Source organism: Hyperoodon ampullatus (assembly GCF_949752795.1).
Source record: "Hyperoodon ampullatus genome assembly, chromosome: X".
Classification (NCBI taxonomy): domain Eukaryota; kingdom Metazoa; phylum Chordata; class Mammalia; order Artiodactyla; family Ziphiidae; genus Hyperoodon; species Hyperoodon ampullatus.
In genome coordinates this window covers 58,986,798-59,002,685 of record NC_136913.1, presented here as the reverse complement: position 1 = coordinate 59,002,685, position 15,888 = coordinate 58,986,798, and the positions used below count along the sequence as shown (strand labels likewise).

The 15,888-nt window shown below is 37.3% G+C and overlaps 1 protein-coding gene and 2 pseudogenes across 10 annotated transcripts in view; 2 read left to right on the top strand and 1 right to left on the bottom strand.

Annotated features, from left to right (window-relative positions):
* EDA (ectodysplasin A) overlaps positions 1–15,888 on the bottom strand; it is a gene marked incomplete at both ends in the record, with an annotated part of 411,330 nt that overhangs the window by 14,330 nt on the left and 381,112 nt on the right. The window lies entirely within an intron of this gene.
* Positions 7,743–8,104, top strand: LOC307069914 (large ribosomal subunit protein eL34-like; annotated as a pseudogene). Its single transcript has one exon. The product of its transcript is annotated as a large ribosomal subunit protein eL34-like (transcript).
* On the top strand, positions 13,045–13,790 carry LOC307069913 (general transcription factor IIF subunit 2-like; annotated as a pseudogene). Its single transcript has 2 exons — positions 13,045–13,172; positions 13,407–13,790. The product of its transcript is annotated as a general transcription factor IIF subunit 2-like (transcript).

Genomic DNA, 15,888 nt, shown 5'->3' with positions numbered 1-15,888 from the left:
ATAGTTAGGTAACAATCACTCCTCAGACATACGCAGTTTAGGTGTCTCCCAGACATGCAGGCATGTTTTTCCCTACTGGGGACTCAATTCACTTCATTCTGTAGGTGGATTTGATTTTCTTTAGGTGCACATATTTAAAAATCTGTTCCAAATTCCCATGAAGACCCTACTGGACAACAATTAAACCCGTCAGTGCCCTCAGGAGCTCACAAAAAGACCAGCATTTGTATACTGTTCTATAGACTAAAAAATCTATTTCCATCTATCATCTCATTTTATTCTTGCAACAAGCTTGGAATGGTGTTTACCTATAAGAGCAAGCTCTATCAAAGATTCTGTCTGAGCAGACTTCAATCAGAAGTCAGTAAAGTCTCTAACTTGGAGGGCTGCCAGCGTGGCCATCAGAGCTTGCACAGGTCCCTCGAAAACCAATGTCTGTGTAGACTTCCCTGGCAAAGTAATTTCACGTGCAACAGTAGGTATTATTATGCGCAGGGGATGTTTATGGTTGGGTTAAGCAACCTGCTGCACTTAAGGTCATGATCCTCCATTCTTTTATCCTCATTTTTTTCTTTCTTTCTCTCCTCCCAGTTCTTGGTCTTCTTTCTTTACTGCCTATCTTGTATTTTTTTTTTTAATTAATTAATCAATGTATTTATTTATTTATTTTTGGCTGCGTTGGGTCCTCGTTTCTGTGCGAGGGCTTTCTCCAGTTGCGGCGAGCGGGGGCCACTCTTCATCACGGTGCGCGGGCCTCTCACTATCGCGGCCTCTCTTGTTGCGGAGTGCAGGCTCCAGACGCGCAGGCTCAGTAGTTGTGGCTCACGGGCCTAGTTGCTCCATGGCATGTGGGATCTTCCCAGACCAGGGCTCGAACCCGTGTCCCCTGCATTGGCAGGCGGATTCTTAAGCACTGCGCCACCAGGGAAGCCCTCTTGTATGTTTTTAACAACATTGAGAGCTCCTGAGAATGTACACAGAGGTTCTGGCAAGGAAGCACAGCTACACAGATACTATTGACTAAGAGGCAGCCTGAGAAGGGCCACCTCCTTGAACCAGAAAGCTGTCTGGGGAAGGATTTACACAGAAAGGCCTACAACCCCATCAACCAGCTACCAGCCAAACAGTCAGCCACCTCAGCCTGGGAAAGCAGTGAGATGACAGCCATTGCAGCCACTGGCCTCACAGACAGATTGTGTTAGCCCTGGCCAAGTTGCTGACCATTTCAGCTGGTTAAAGGGTAAGTACTATTACATCAGACTTCAAAGCAGGCTTTGAGGAAATCAGACGATCACCATGCACCTAGTCCTTATTGAGCACACCTAGGGAAGGCACCGTAAATAATGAAACACAACTCTATCCTCAGAGAACTTACAGTTGAATAGGAAAGTACTAAAGGGAGGAGACTTAAGGAATTATACTGGCTAGCTGAGGAAAAATAAATTCCTGGAGGAAGTCTGACCTGTATCTACAAGGGAAAAGAGGGAAAGGGAAGTTAAAAAATTTTCGTTAACCTTTATGAGATGGATGGACCTAGAGTCTGTCATACAGAGTGAAGTAAGTCAGAAAGAGGAAAACAAATACCATATGCTAACACATATATATGGAGTCTAAACAAAAAATGGTTCTGATGAACCTAGGGGCAGGACAGGAATAAAGACGCAGACGTAGAGAATGGACTTGAGGACACGGGGAGGGGAAAGGGTAAGCTGGGATGAAGTGAGAGAGTGGCATGGACATATACACACTACCAAATGTAAAACAGATAGCTAGTAGGAAGCAGCCGCATAGCACAGGGAGATCAGCTCGGTGATTTGTGACCACTTAGAGGGGTGGGATAGGGAGGGTGGGAGGGAGATGCAGAGGTAGGGGATATGGGGATATATGTATACGTATAGCTGACTTACTTTGTTGTACAGCAGAAACTAACACACCATTGTAAAGCAATTATACTCCAATAAAGATGTTAAAAAAATTTTGTTAACTTTTATTATTTTTATACCAGAAATACCTACTCATTATACATACTTAAATGCATGCACACCTACATACATAGAAAAGGGAAGCAAAAAGGAAAAAAATAGCTTAAAAAACTACTCACAAATAACCACTATTAACATTTTCTGCATATCTAGAAATTTCCTATGCATATAAATATGTATTTTTAAAAAATGGGATCAAATAAAAATGTTGTTTGATAACTTTCTTCTATGTCAATAGCTACATTTCTACATTATCATTTTAAATTTGGATACAACAGCATTATATAGGTAGCTCTTTATATTTTTCTAGTTCTTTCATGATTTCATTTTTCATATTTAAATCTTTAATTAATCTGGTATAGATTTGGTATACAGTGGGAGGCAAGGAGCTAACTAAATTTTTTATCTTTATTTTCCAAAATGGCCATGCCATGAAGAGTGTTGAGAATAACAGGGGCTCAAAGCCCTATCTTCCACTTCTTCTTGTGTCACAGAAGGGCTCCCAGAGAGCTTCCATCTATTCAGTGGACATTTGGCATATCCCTCAGAAAAAAATGAGGATGAAAAAATATGGACAAGATTATCCTTAGATTGTATCGCACTTCTCATAGGTGCTAGTGAGTACATCATCTCAGCAGTATAGGAGTTCTAGCTCCCGGGTATTTTCTCTCTAGAAGATGGAAAACCACCATGGCCAGTAAATAATTCTTATGAGTTTCAACATGGTCCTCTAAGCTCTGGTTCTATATCTGCCATTCTCATTTCTTTTGTTTGAGGCCATTGTGGTTTCCCGTCTTCTGGAGAGAAAATACCAGGGAGCTAGAACTATCCCATATTAGATATGAACATCTTGACCAGAGCAAAAGCAGTAACCTCTGCTGAGTTCTATACCTTTTTAGATATATAGATTTATTTTCTCTATATGCTCCAGAACCTTTTTCATACCTACTCAGAGCACTACCACTGTCACATGTCTGTTTCCGTGGTAACAGGCTACATTTCTCTATCATTCTAATACCCTCTATTTGTAAACATCATGCTTTCTGCAGGCAAACCCCACAAATACATCAGAGTGGGACAGACAGCTGTGCAGTCCCTGGGACTGCTTTTATAGTAGTAAATTTGAGATCTGACAGGTTTTGATCAATGTGGCCAGGCTGTTTGCTATCTGATATTAAGAAAAGGGGTCTTGTAATAACATCAGGGCCATGGAAGCCAGCAGCAGTCCTAGCCTGAGTCTGGTCCTGACTCAATCACAAACTGACAATAAGGCAAGTGGGCCATTTTTTTCTGATTCATCTTCTAAATGAGGAATACTTTGTACACTTTGTCTCTATTCAAGCCTAGGGTTCTGATGAAGATAAATGACACCATAACTAAAGCTAACATTTATTGAATATATGTGAGCCATGCACTTTGCTAGATGCTTTACATATCTCATTTAGGTCTTATAACAATCCAGCAAAGTAGTTATTATTATGCTTATTTTATAGATGAAGAGATGGATTAAATTAATTGCACAAAGCCACACAGCCTGTACATATTTTCAGGTAAGCTGAAACTTCAGAAAGATTCATGTTTTTCTAGATGTGTTTTGAAAATTAAAAAATAAATGTATATACTTCCAATTTCTGGCTTCATGTGTCAAGCACTTGAAAGCCATCACCCCCATACTCACAATAAGAAAAAAGCTGAGCAAACTTAAAATCACTTCTTAGATCCATCAGAGAATTAAGGTCACAAGGCAAACTGCTGTTCTGTAAGATGGAGAGACAGACCAGTGGATATGGAGACTCATAGCAGACTAGGAAGAGAAGCCTGCAGCTGAAGCCAGTATCAGTAAGAAGACTTTAAAACTGTAATTGACAAATTGCTAGATGCTCAGTGTGGACTAGCTCAAGGGCTAAAAGTCCCCAGTGGGCCCAGCCTTACGGGGTTCTCCACACTTTCATGCATTTTACCTTCAAGAGTGCTACCAGGTTCTCATAGTGAAGACTGGAGAAAAATTCTCTTGTCCTTCTAGCAAGGGGAGAGGAAAAGCAGCCATTTTGAAATATATCCAGACCTCTCTATTCTCTTTAACAAGGCTTGCCCTCAAGGAAAACTTTTGTTTTTTTTTTTTTTTTTTTTTTTTGGTGGCACGCGGGCCTCTCACTGCTGTGGCCTCTCCTGCTGCGGAGCACAGGCTCTGGACGCGCAGGCTCAGCAGCCATGACCCACGGGCCCAGCCGCTCCCGGCATGCGGGATCCTCCCGGACTGGGGAATGAACCCATGCCCCCCGCATTGACAGGCGGACTCCCAACACTGTGCCACCAGGGAAGCCCCAAGGAAAACTTTTATCAGAGCCTAACTGACTGGGGTTTTACCAGAGCTGAACTGACCTGGGGGATAGGAAAGACCCAACTCAGGCACACTAAAAGATTGAGACCTAATCATAAGACTAATGAATGCTTCTATTCTATCCACACTTTATCACCACATTAACAGCACTCCTGTATAAGAGGGGATTACAGCTAAAAACACTGCCAGAGCTTTATTTACAATAGCCAGGACATGGAAGCAACCTAAGTGTCCAGCAACAGATGAATGGATAAAGAAGAGGTGGCACATATATACAATGGAATATTACTCAGCCATAAAAAGAAATGAAATTGAGTTATCTGTAGTGAGGTGGATGGACCTAGAGTCTGTCATACAGAGTGAAGTAAGTCAGAAAGAGAAAAACAAATACCATATGCTAACACATATATATGGAATCTAAAAAAAAAAAAAAAGGTTCTGAAGAACCTAGGGGCAGGACAGGAGTAAAAATGCAAACGTAGAGAATGGACTTGAGGACACGGGGAGGGTGAAGGGTAAGTTGGGACGAAGTGAGAGAGTAGCATTGACGTATATACACTACCAAATGTAAAATAGATAGCTAGTGGGAAGCAGCCGCATAGCACAGGGAGATTAGCTCGGTGATTTGTGACCACCTAGAGGGGTGGGATAGGGAGGATGGGAGGGAGACACAAGAGGGAGGAGATATGGGGATATATGTATATATATAGCTGATTCACTTTGTTATAAAGCAGAAATTAACACACCATTATAAAGCAATTATACTCCATTAAAGATGTTAAACAAACAAAAACAAACAAACAACAAAAACACTGCAAGTCTCAGACCCTACTTAAGAAGTTTCTAGGGACATCCAAAGACCACATGAAGAGGCTAAGACAAGAACTATGGAGACAATTTTAGCCTTTGACACCACAGTTACAGCAAACAGTAAACACAGCCTAACTCTGAGAGTCAGATGAGCATAAAACCTTACATTACTGGCCTACCTACCTCAGTTACTTTTACCCAGTATATCATGTCTAGCTTTCAGCCAAAAATTACAAGGCATATTAAAAGGCTAGAAATACAGTCTGGAGAGATAAACCAAGCATCAGAACCAGACTCAGAAATGAAAGAGGAGATATTACAGCTGATATCACAGAAACACAAAGGATCTTAAGAGATGACAATTATGTGCCAACAATTTGGACAACCTAGAAGAAATGAATGAATTCCTAGAAACATACAATGTATTAAGACTGAATAATGATAAAATAGAAAATCTGAACAGACCGATTGCTAGAAGGAAATTAAATCAGTAATCAAAAACCTCCCAACAAACAAAAGTCCAGGAACAGAAGGCTTAACTGTTGAATTCTACCAAACATTCAAAGATAATTGAATTAATAGCCATCCTTCTCAAACTCTTCCAAAAATTTGAAGAGGAAGGAACTCTCCCAAACTCATTTTACGAGGCCAGCATTACCCTGATATCCAAGTCACATGAGGATGCCATAAGAAAAAAAATACAAGACAATATTCCTTATGAACATAGATGCAAAAGTCCTCAACAAAATAATAGGAAACCAGTCAACAATACATTAAAAAGATCATACACACTATGATCAAGTGAGAATTATTCCAGGAATGCAAGGATGATTCAACATTTGCAAGTCAATCAATGTGATATGCCACATTACCAAAATGAGTGACAAAAATCATATGATCATCTCAGTAGATGAAAAAAAAAACATTTGACAAAATTCAACATCCATTTATGATAAAACTCTCAAAAAGTGTGTTACCTCAACTTAATAAAGGCCATATTAGCTGACAAGTTAGATGAAAAGTCCACAGCTAACTTCATACTCAATGGTGAAAAGCTGGCGGCTTTTCCTCTAAGATCAGGAAAAAGACAAGAATGCCCACTCTTGCTACTTTTATTCAACACAGTATTGGAAGTCCTAGCCACAGTAATTAGGCAAAATAAATAAATAAATAAAAGGCATCCAAATTGGAAAGGAAGAAGCAGCACTATCACTATTTGTACATGATATGATATTATATACAGAAAACCCTGAAGACTCCATCAAAAAACTGTTAGAACTAATAAAGTTGCGGGATACAAAAATCAATAAACAAAAATCACTTCTGTTTCTATACGCTAATAATGAACTATCAGAAAGAGAAATTAAGAAAACAATTCCATTTAAAATTGCACTAAAAAGAATAAAATACCTAAAAATAAGTTAAACCAAGGAGGTGGTGACTCACTCAGAAGGCTCAGATGATGGTTAGCATTTTTCAGCAATAAAGTATATTTTCATTTAAAAGAACCCAAGGAGGGCTTCCCTGGTGGCACAGTGGTTGGGAGTCCGCCTGCTGATGCAGGGGATGCAGGTTTGTGCCTCGGTCCGGGAGGATCCCACGTGCTGTGGAGTGGCTGGGCCCGTGAGCCATGGCCGCTGGGCCTGCGCGTCCGGAGCCTGTGCTCTGCAATGGGAGAGGCCGCAACAGTGAGAGGCCCGTGTACCACAAAAAACAAACAAAGAAAAAAACCCAAGGAGGTGAAAGACCTGTATATTGAAAACTAAAAGACATTAATGAAAGAAAATGAAGACACAAATAAATGGAAAGATATTCCATGCTCATGGATTGGAAGAATTAATACTGTTAAAACGTCCATACTGCCCAAAGAAATATAAGATTCAGTGCAATCCTTATCACAATTTCAATGGCATTTTTTTCACAGAAATAGGACAAGCAACCTGAAAATTTGTATGGAACCATAAAAGACTCCAAATAGCCAAAGCAATGTTGAGAAAGAAGAAAAAAGCTGGAGGCATCATACTCCCTGATTTCAAACTATATTGCAAAATTATAGTAATTAAAACAGTATGGTATTGCATAACAATGGACACATAGCTCAATGGAACAGAATAGAGAGCCTAGAAATAAACCCACACATATGTGGTCAATTAACTTATGACAATGGAGCCAAGAATATGCAATGGGAAAAGGATAGTCTCTTCAATAAATAGTGTTCATATAATTGAACAATCACATGCAAAAGAATGAAACCAGAGCACTATCTTACATCATACACAAAAATTAACTAAAAATGGATTAAAGACTTGAAAGCTTGAAACCATAAAACTCCTAGAAGAAAACATAGGTAGTAAGCTACTTGACATAAGTCTTGGTGACAATTTTTTGAATCTGACACCAAAAGAAAAGAAACAAAAGCAAAAATAAACAAGTGGGACTACATCAAACTAAAAAGCTACTACAGAGCAAAGGAAACCATCAACAAAATGAAAAGGCAGCCTACTGAATGGGAGAAAATATTTTCAAATCATATATTTGATAAGGGCTAACATCCAAAATATATGAAGAGTCTCTTCTTCCTCTTCCGGGGGCAGTACCTAGAGGCATTCAGGATGGTTCAGTGTTTGACATACCGTCGTAGGCTGTCCTTCAATACAGCCTCTGACAAAACCAGACTGTCCCGAACCCCTAGTAATAGAATTGTTTACCTTTATACCAAGTAAGTTGGGAAAGCACCAAAATCCGCATGTGGCGTGTGCCCAGGCCAACTTCGAGGAGTTCATGCTTTGAGACCTAAAGTTCTTATGAGGTTGTCTAAAATGAAAAAACATGTTAGCCGGGCCTATGGTGGTTCCATGTGTGCTAAATGTGTCCGTGACAGGATCAAGCATGCTTTCCTCATTGAGGAGCAGAAAATCGTTGTGAAAGTGTTGAAAGCACAAGCGCAGAGTCAGAAAGCTAAATAAAAAAATGAAGCTTCTTTGAGTAATAAAAAAAAAACACAACAACAAAAACAAAAATATATGAAGAACTCATCCAACTCAATGGCAAAATACCCAAACAACCCAATTTAAAAATGGGCAGGACATCTGAATAGACAGTTTTTTCCAAAGACATCCAGATGGCCAACCAGTGCATGAAAAGATGCTCTACATCATTTATCATCAGGGAAATGCAAATCAAAACCACAATGAAATACCACCTCACACTTGTTAGAATGGCTATTATCAAAAAGACAAGAAATAGCAGGTGTTGGCGAGGATGTGGAGAAAAGGGAACATTTGTGCACTGTTGATGGGAATATAAATTGGTGCAGCTACTATGGAAAAGAGTCTGGAGGTCCCTCAAGAGATTAAAAATAGAACTACCAATTAATCCAGCAATTCCACTCCTGGGTATTTATCTGAAGAAAAAGAAAACACTAACCCAGATATATATATATATATATATATATATATATATATATATATGCACCCCCATGTTCATTGGAGCATTACTGATGATAGCCAAGATGTGGAAACAACCTAAGTGTCCATCAATAGATGAATGGATAAAGAAGATGTGGTATAACATACACAATGGAATATTACTCAGCCATAAAAAAGAATGGAATCTTGTCAGTTGCAACAACATAAATGGACCTTGAGGGCATTATTCTAAGTGAAATAAGTCAGACAGAGAAAGTCAAATACCATATGTATGATCTTTCTTATATGCAGAATTTAAAAAGATAGATAGATAAACAAACAAACAAACAAACCAAGCTCATAGATACAGAGAACAGACTGATGGTTGCCATAGGTGAGGGTTGGGGGGTAGGAGAAATGGGTGAATTTTTTTAAGTTTAAATACATTGAATTAAAAGATAAAAATTTGGCTAAAAAAAACCACAACCCACTATAAAAGAATGTCTTTGATGGTAAAGAATTAGTGAGCTTGAAGATGTCAATAGAAACTTTATACATGAAATGCAAAGATTAAAAAAAAAAAGAATGAAAAAGATGGAACAGAATGTCCAAAGATTGTGGTACAATTACAAATGAGGTTATATACACGTAATGGGAATACCAGAAGAAGAAAGAGAGGAAGGAACAGAGGAAATATTTGAAGTAATATCAAATAAGAGTTTTCTAAAAGTAATGACAGACACCAAACTTCAGATCCAGGAAGCTCAGAGAATATCAAGTAGGACAAATACCAAAAAGTTGACCCCTAGGCATATCATATTCAAACTGCAGAAAATCAAAGACAAAGAGACAATCTTTAAAGAAGCTAGAGGTGGGTAAAAGGATAAAAATTACAGTGGCTTCTCTTTAGAAAACATTCAAGCAAGAAGAGGGTGCAGTGAAATATTTAAAGTGTTAAAAGAAAAAAACACCAAGCTAGTATTCTGTATCCAGCAAAATTATTCTTCAAAAATGAAGTTGAAATAAAGACTTTCTCAGACAAACAAAAATTGATTGAATTTGTTGCCAGGAGACCTGCCTTATAAGAAATGTTAAAAGAAGTTGTTCAGAAAAGGAAAATGATATAGGTCAGAAACTTGGATCTACATAAAGAAAGGAAGAGCACTAGAGAAGGAATTCATGAAAGTAAAATCAAATCTTTTATTTTACTTATTCTTAATTGATTTAATAGATAATAGTTTACTCAAAACAATAATAGCAAAGATGTGTTCAGTGATTATAGCTTATGGATAAGTAAAACAAAAGACAGCAATGCTATAAGGGATGGGGGGAGGAATTGGGAATACTCTGCTATAAGGTACTTGCACTACCTCTGAAGTGGTATAATGTTATTTGAATAAGTCATAAATGTGTATTTCAAACTCTAGGGCAACCACTACAAATTTTTTAAAGTATAATTGATATAAGAGAGGAAAGAAAATGGAATCATATAAAATGCTTGATTAAAACCAGAGAAGGCAGAAAGAGTGGAAGACAGAAAAAGAAACAAAGAAATGGACAATGAACAGAAAACAGTTACAAATATAGTAGATATTAATCCAACTATATCAATAATCACTTTAAATGTGAATGGTATAAATACACCAATTAAAAGACAGAAACTGCCAGAGTGGATAAAAAACCAATAACCAACTATATGTTATCTGTAAGAAACACACTTTAAATATAAAGATAAAAGTAGATTAAAAGTAAAGGGATGGTGAAAGATATACCATGCTAACACTAATCAAAAGCAAGCTAATTTCAGACAAAGCTGACTTTAGAGGAAGGAAAATGATCAGGAAGGAAGAGAGGCATTATATAGTGATAGAGGTGTCAATTCTCCAAGACATAAGATCCTTTAATGTGTATGTGGCTAACAAAAGAGTGTCACAAAATTGAGGCAAAATCTGATGAACCCACTATTATAGAGACTTCAACATCCCTCAATCAGTAGTTGAAATATCCAGCAGGCATAAAATCAGTAAGGATATATTGAGCTGAATAGCACCATCAATCAACTAGATCTAATTGACATTTATAAAATACTTCATCCAACAATAGCAGGATATACAGTCTTTTCAAGTTCACATGGAACATTCACTAAGATAAACATTATGTGTCATAAAACATACCTTAGCAAATTTAAAAGGTATCATACAAACTATATACTCACATTACAATGGAATTAAAATAGAAATCCATAACAGAAAGTAGCTGGAAAATCATATATATTACAACAGGAAAAAGATCTAAATGATTTTGGAAAATATTTAATCTAAGCTTCCACTTCAGGAAACTAGAAAAAGAAGAGAAAATTAAATTCACAGTAAGCCCAAGAGAAGAAACAATTAGAATCAGAGCAAATATAAATGAAATTGAAAACAGGAAAGCAATAGAAAAAAAAAATCAATGAAACGAAAAGCTGGTTCTTTGAAAAGATGAATAAAATTGATAAACCCTTACCCAGGCTAACCAAGAAAGGGAGTGAGAAGACACAAATTACTAATATCAGAAATGAAAGAAGGGCCATTACTACTGATCTCATGTACATTAAAAGGATAATAAAATAATATTATGAACAAAACAAATCTGCCCACAAATTTGATAACTTAGATGAAATTGGCTAATTATTTGAAAGATACAATCTATCAAAACTCATATAAGAAGAAATATATAATCTGTATATATAATATGTAAAGGATAACTTGTTTATATATTAAAGAAATTGACTATATAATCTGAATAGGCCTATATATATTAAAGAAATTGAATCAACAGTTAATAACCTTCTAAAACAGAAAGTACCAGGCCCAGATGGTTTCACTGGTGAATTTTACCAAACATTTAGGGAAGAAATTATACCAATTCTCTACAACCTCTTGCAGAAAACAGAAGCAGATGGAACACTTCCTAACTCACTCCATGAAGCTAGCAGTATTCTAATGCCAAAGCCAAAGACATTATAAGAAGGGAAAACTATAGACCAACATCTCATTGAAAATAGTTGCAAAAAGCCTCAACAACATACTAGCAAGTCAAATTCAACAATGTTAAAGGAATTATACACCACGACCAAGTGGAATTTATTCCTGGTGCACAAGGCTGATTCAATATTCAAAAATAAATTAACTTAATCCATCATACAGCAACAGGCTTAAGGAGAAAAATCATATGATTGTATCAATAGATGCAGAAAAATCATTTGACAGAATCCAAGATCCATTCATGATAATAGCTCTCATCAAATTAGGAATAGAGGGGAAATTCATCAATTCAATAAAAAAAACTACAAAAAAATCTATAGTTAAGATCATACTTATGCTGAGAAACTAGATGACTTCGCCCTAAGACTGAGAACAAGGCAAGGATGTCCCCTCTCACCACTCTAATTCAACATCACACTGGAGCTCCTAGCTAATGCAATAAGGTAAGACAAGAAAAGAAAAGGCATACAGATTAGGAAGAAAGAAATAAAACTGTCTTTGTTTGCAGATGACATGATTTTCTATGTAAAAAATCCCAGAGCGTTGACCAAAAAGCTCCTGGAACTAATAAGCAAATATAATAAGGCTGTGAGATACAAGCCCAATATACAAAAGTCAATTATTTTCCTATGTTAACAATGAACAGCTGGAACTTGGAATTAAAAAAACACATTTTAGCACCAAAAAAAGGAGAAATACTTATGCATAAATCAAACAGAATATGTACAAGATCTATATGAGGAAAACTATAAAACTCTGATGAAAGAAATAAAAGCCTAAATAAATGGAATGATATTCTGTGTTCATGGATAGGAAGACTCAGTGTTGTTAAGATGTCATTTCTTTTTAACTTGATCTATAGACTCAATGTAACCCCAAGTAAAACTCCCAGCAAGTTATTTTGTGGATACAAAAACCTCTGATTCTATATTTTATATGGAAAGGAAAGACTCACAATATTCAACACAATATTGAAGAATAAGAACAAAGTAGGAGGGCTAAAATTACCTGAGTCAAAATTTAGCATAAAGCTATGGTAACCAAGATAGTGTGGTATTGGTGGAATAATAGACATATAGATTAATGGACCAGAATAGAGAGCCCAGAAATAGACCCAAACAAATATAGTCAACTGATATTTGACAAAGGAGCAAAGGCAACCCAATGGAGAAAGAATAGTTTTTTCGACAAATGGTGCTGGAACAAGTGGACATGCCCATGCAAAAAAGAATCTAGACACTGTCCTTATAACTTTCACAAAAATAAACTCAAAATGGATCACAGAACTAAATGTAAAACAGAAAACTCTTAAAATTCCTAGAAGTCCCCTGGGCTCCCAGCATCTGGGCAGATGGACCCCGGCTCTTCACAATCAGCCTCCGGCCAGGGCTAGCCCTGTGCTCTGGTCCCTTGCTTCGCAGCCCCCCAGCTCCTGGGGCCACTGCACTGGCCTGCATGCCTCCGTTGGCAACAGACCCATGGAGGAAAGAGGGGAACTCAGCCTGACCGGCGCCAAACAGAACACCGGAGTGTGGCTGGTGAAGGTTCCTAAATATTTGTCACAGCAATGGGCTAAATGTCCTGGAAGAGGTGAAGTTGGGAAACTGTGGATTGCCAAAAATCAAGGAAGGATGGAGGTGTCATTTACTTTGAATGAGGCTCTTGCAAATATTCATGATATTGGTGGAAAATCAGCTTCAGGCAGTGCTCCTAGAGTACATATATTTGTCTTGCAAAGTGTTGGGGGACAGGCATTTACAGTGTCTATTAAGAGCTCATCGGATAAGCTTTCACTGGAAGGAATAGTGGTACAAAGAGCTGAATGCTGACCCACTGCCAGTGAAAAGTACATGAGATTAAAGAGATTACAAACAGAAGAATCTTCCAAACCTGTAAGGCTATTACAGCAACTGAACAAAGTTGTGACAACCAATTACAAACCTGTTGCTAATCATCAATACAATATTGAATATGAAAGGAAAAAGAAAGAAGATGGAAAACGAGCTCAAGCTGATAACACATTTTAGACATGCTGTTTTCAGCTTTTGAGAAACATCAATATTATAATCTTAAGGACTTGGTGGACATCACAAAACAGCCTGTGTCGTACCTGAAGGAAATCTTAAAAGCAATTCGTATTCAAAATGTAAAAGGGCTCCACAAAAACACATGGGAGCTGAATCCATAGTACAGACATTATCAAGGAGGAGAAAAGAATGATTAAGAACATTCAAAGCCTGCCTGCTAACAGAACAACTAAAGTGTGATGAGCTAAGCAAATGGCCTTGATACGTGAATCCTTGAGCACCATCTGTTACAGGGGGAAAATGACAGGTACTTTAATTTCTCTAGGTAAATTTTTAAAACAATAATTCTTTTTCTTTTTAACAGTTGAAATGAAATTTTATTATTATTTTTAAAATTTAATTTTATTTATTTTTTTATACAGCAGGTTCTTATTAGTCATCCATTTTATACACCTCAGTGTATACACGTCAAACCCAATCTCGCAATTCATCAACCGCCGCCCTCACCCCCTGCTGCTCTCCCCCCTTGGTGTCCATATGTTTTTTCTCTACTACTGTGTCTCAATTTCTGCTCTGCAAACCGGTTCATCTGTACCATTTTCTAGGTTCCACATATATGCGTTAATATACGATATTTGTTTTTCCCTTTCTGACTTACTTCACTCTGTATGAGAGTCTCTAGATGCATTCATGTCTCTACAAATGACCCAATTTCGTTCCTTTTTATGGCTGAGTAATATTCCATTGTATATATGTACCACATCTTCTTTATCCATTCGTCTGTCGATGGGCATTTAGGTTTCTTCCATGACCTGGCTATTGTAAATAGTGCTGCAATGAACATTGGGGTGCATGTGTCTTTTTGAATTATGGTTTTCTCTGGGTATATGCCCAGTAGTGGGATTGCTGGGGTGTATGGTAGTTCTATTTTTAGTTTTTTAAGGAACCTCCATACTGTTCTCCATAGCGGCTGTATCAATTTACATTCCCACCAACAGTGCAAGAGGGTTCCCTTTTCTCCACACCCTCCCCAGCATTTGTTGTTTGTAGATTTTCTGATGATGCCCATTCTAACTGGTGTGAGGTGATACCTCACTGTAGTTTTCATTTGCATTTCTCTAATAATTAGTGATGTTGAGCAGCTTTTCATGTGCTTCTTGGCCATCTGTATGTCTTCTTTGGAGAAATGTCTATTTAGGCCTTCTGCCCATTTTTGGATTGGGTTGTTTGTTTTTTTAAAATTCAGTTGCATGAGCTGTTTATATATTCTGGAGATTAATTCTTTGTCCAATGATTCGTTTGTAAAGGTTTTCTCCCATTCTGAGGGTTGTCTTTTCATCTTGTTTATGGTTTCCTTTGCTGTGCAAAAGCTTTTAAGTTTCATTACGTCCCATTTGTTTATTTTTGTTTTTATTTCCATTACTCTAGGAGGTGGATCAAAAAATATCTTGCTGTGATTTATGTCAAACAGTGTTCTTCCTAAGTTTTCCTCTAAGAGTTTTATAGTGCCCAGACTTACATTTAAGTCTCTAATCCATTTTGACTTTATTTTTGTGTATGATGTTAGGGAGTGTTCTAATTTCATTCTTTTACATGTAGCTGTCCAGTTTTCCCAGCACCACTTATTGAAGAGACTGTCTTTTCTCCATTGTATATCCTTGCCTCCTTTGTCATTGATTAGTTGACCATAGGTGCGTGGGTTTATCTCTGGGCTTTCTATTCTGTTCCATTGATCTATATTTCTGTATTTGTGCCAGTACCATATTGTCTTGATTACTGTAGCTTTGTAGTATAGTCTGAAGCCAGGGAGTCTGATTCCTCCAGCTCCGTTTTTTTCCCTCAAGACTGCTTTGGCTGTTTGGGGTCTTTTGTGTCGCCATACAAATTTTAAGATATTTTGTTCTAGTTCTGTGAAAAATGGCATTGGTAATTTGATAGGGATTGCATTGAATCTGTAGATTGCTTTGGGTAGTAGAGTCATTTTCACAATATTGATTCTTTCAATACAGGAACATGGTATATCTCTCCATCTGTTTGTATCATCTTTCATTTCTTTCATCAGTGTCTTATAGTTTTCTGCATACAGGTCTTTTGTCTCCCTAGATAGGTTTATTCCTAGGTATTTTATTTTTTTTATTGCAGTGGTAAATGGGAGTGTTTCCTTAATTTCTCTTTCAGAGGTTTCATCATTAGTGTATAGGAATGCAAGAGATTTCTGTGCATTAATTTTGTATCATGCAAGTTTATCAAGTTCATTGATTATCTCTACTAGTTTTCTGGTGGCATCTTTAGGAT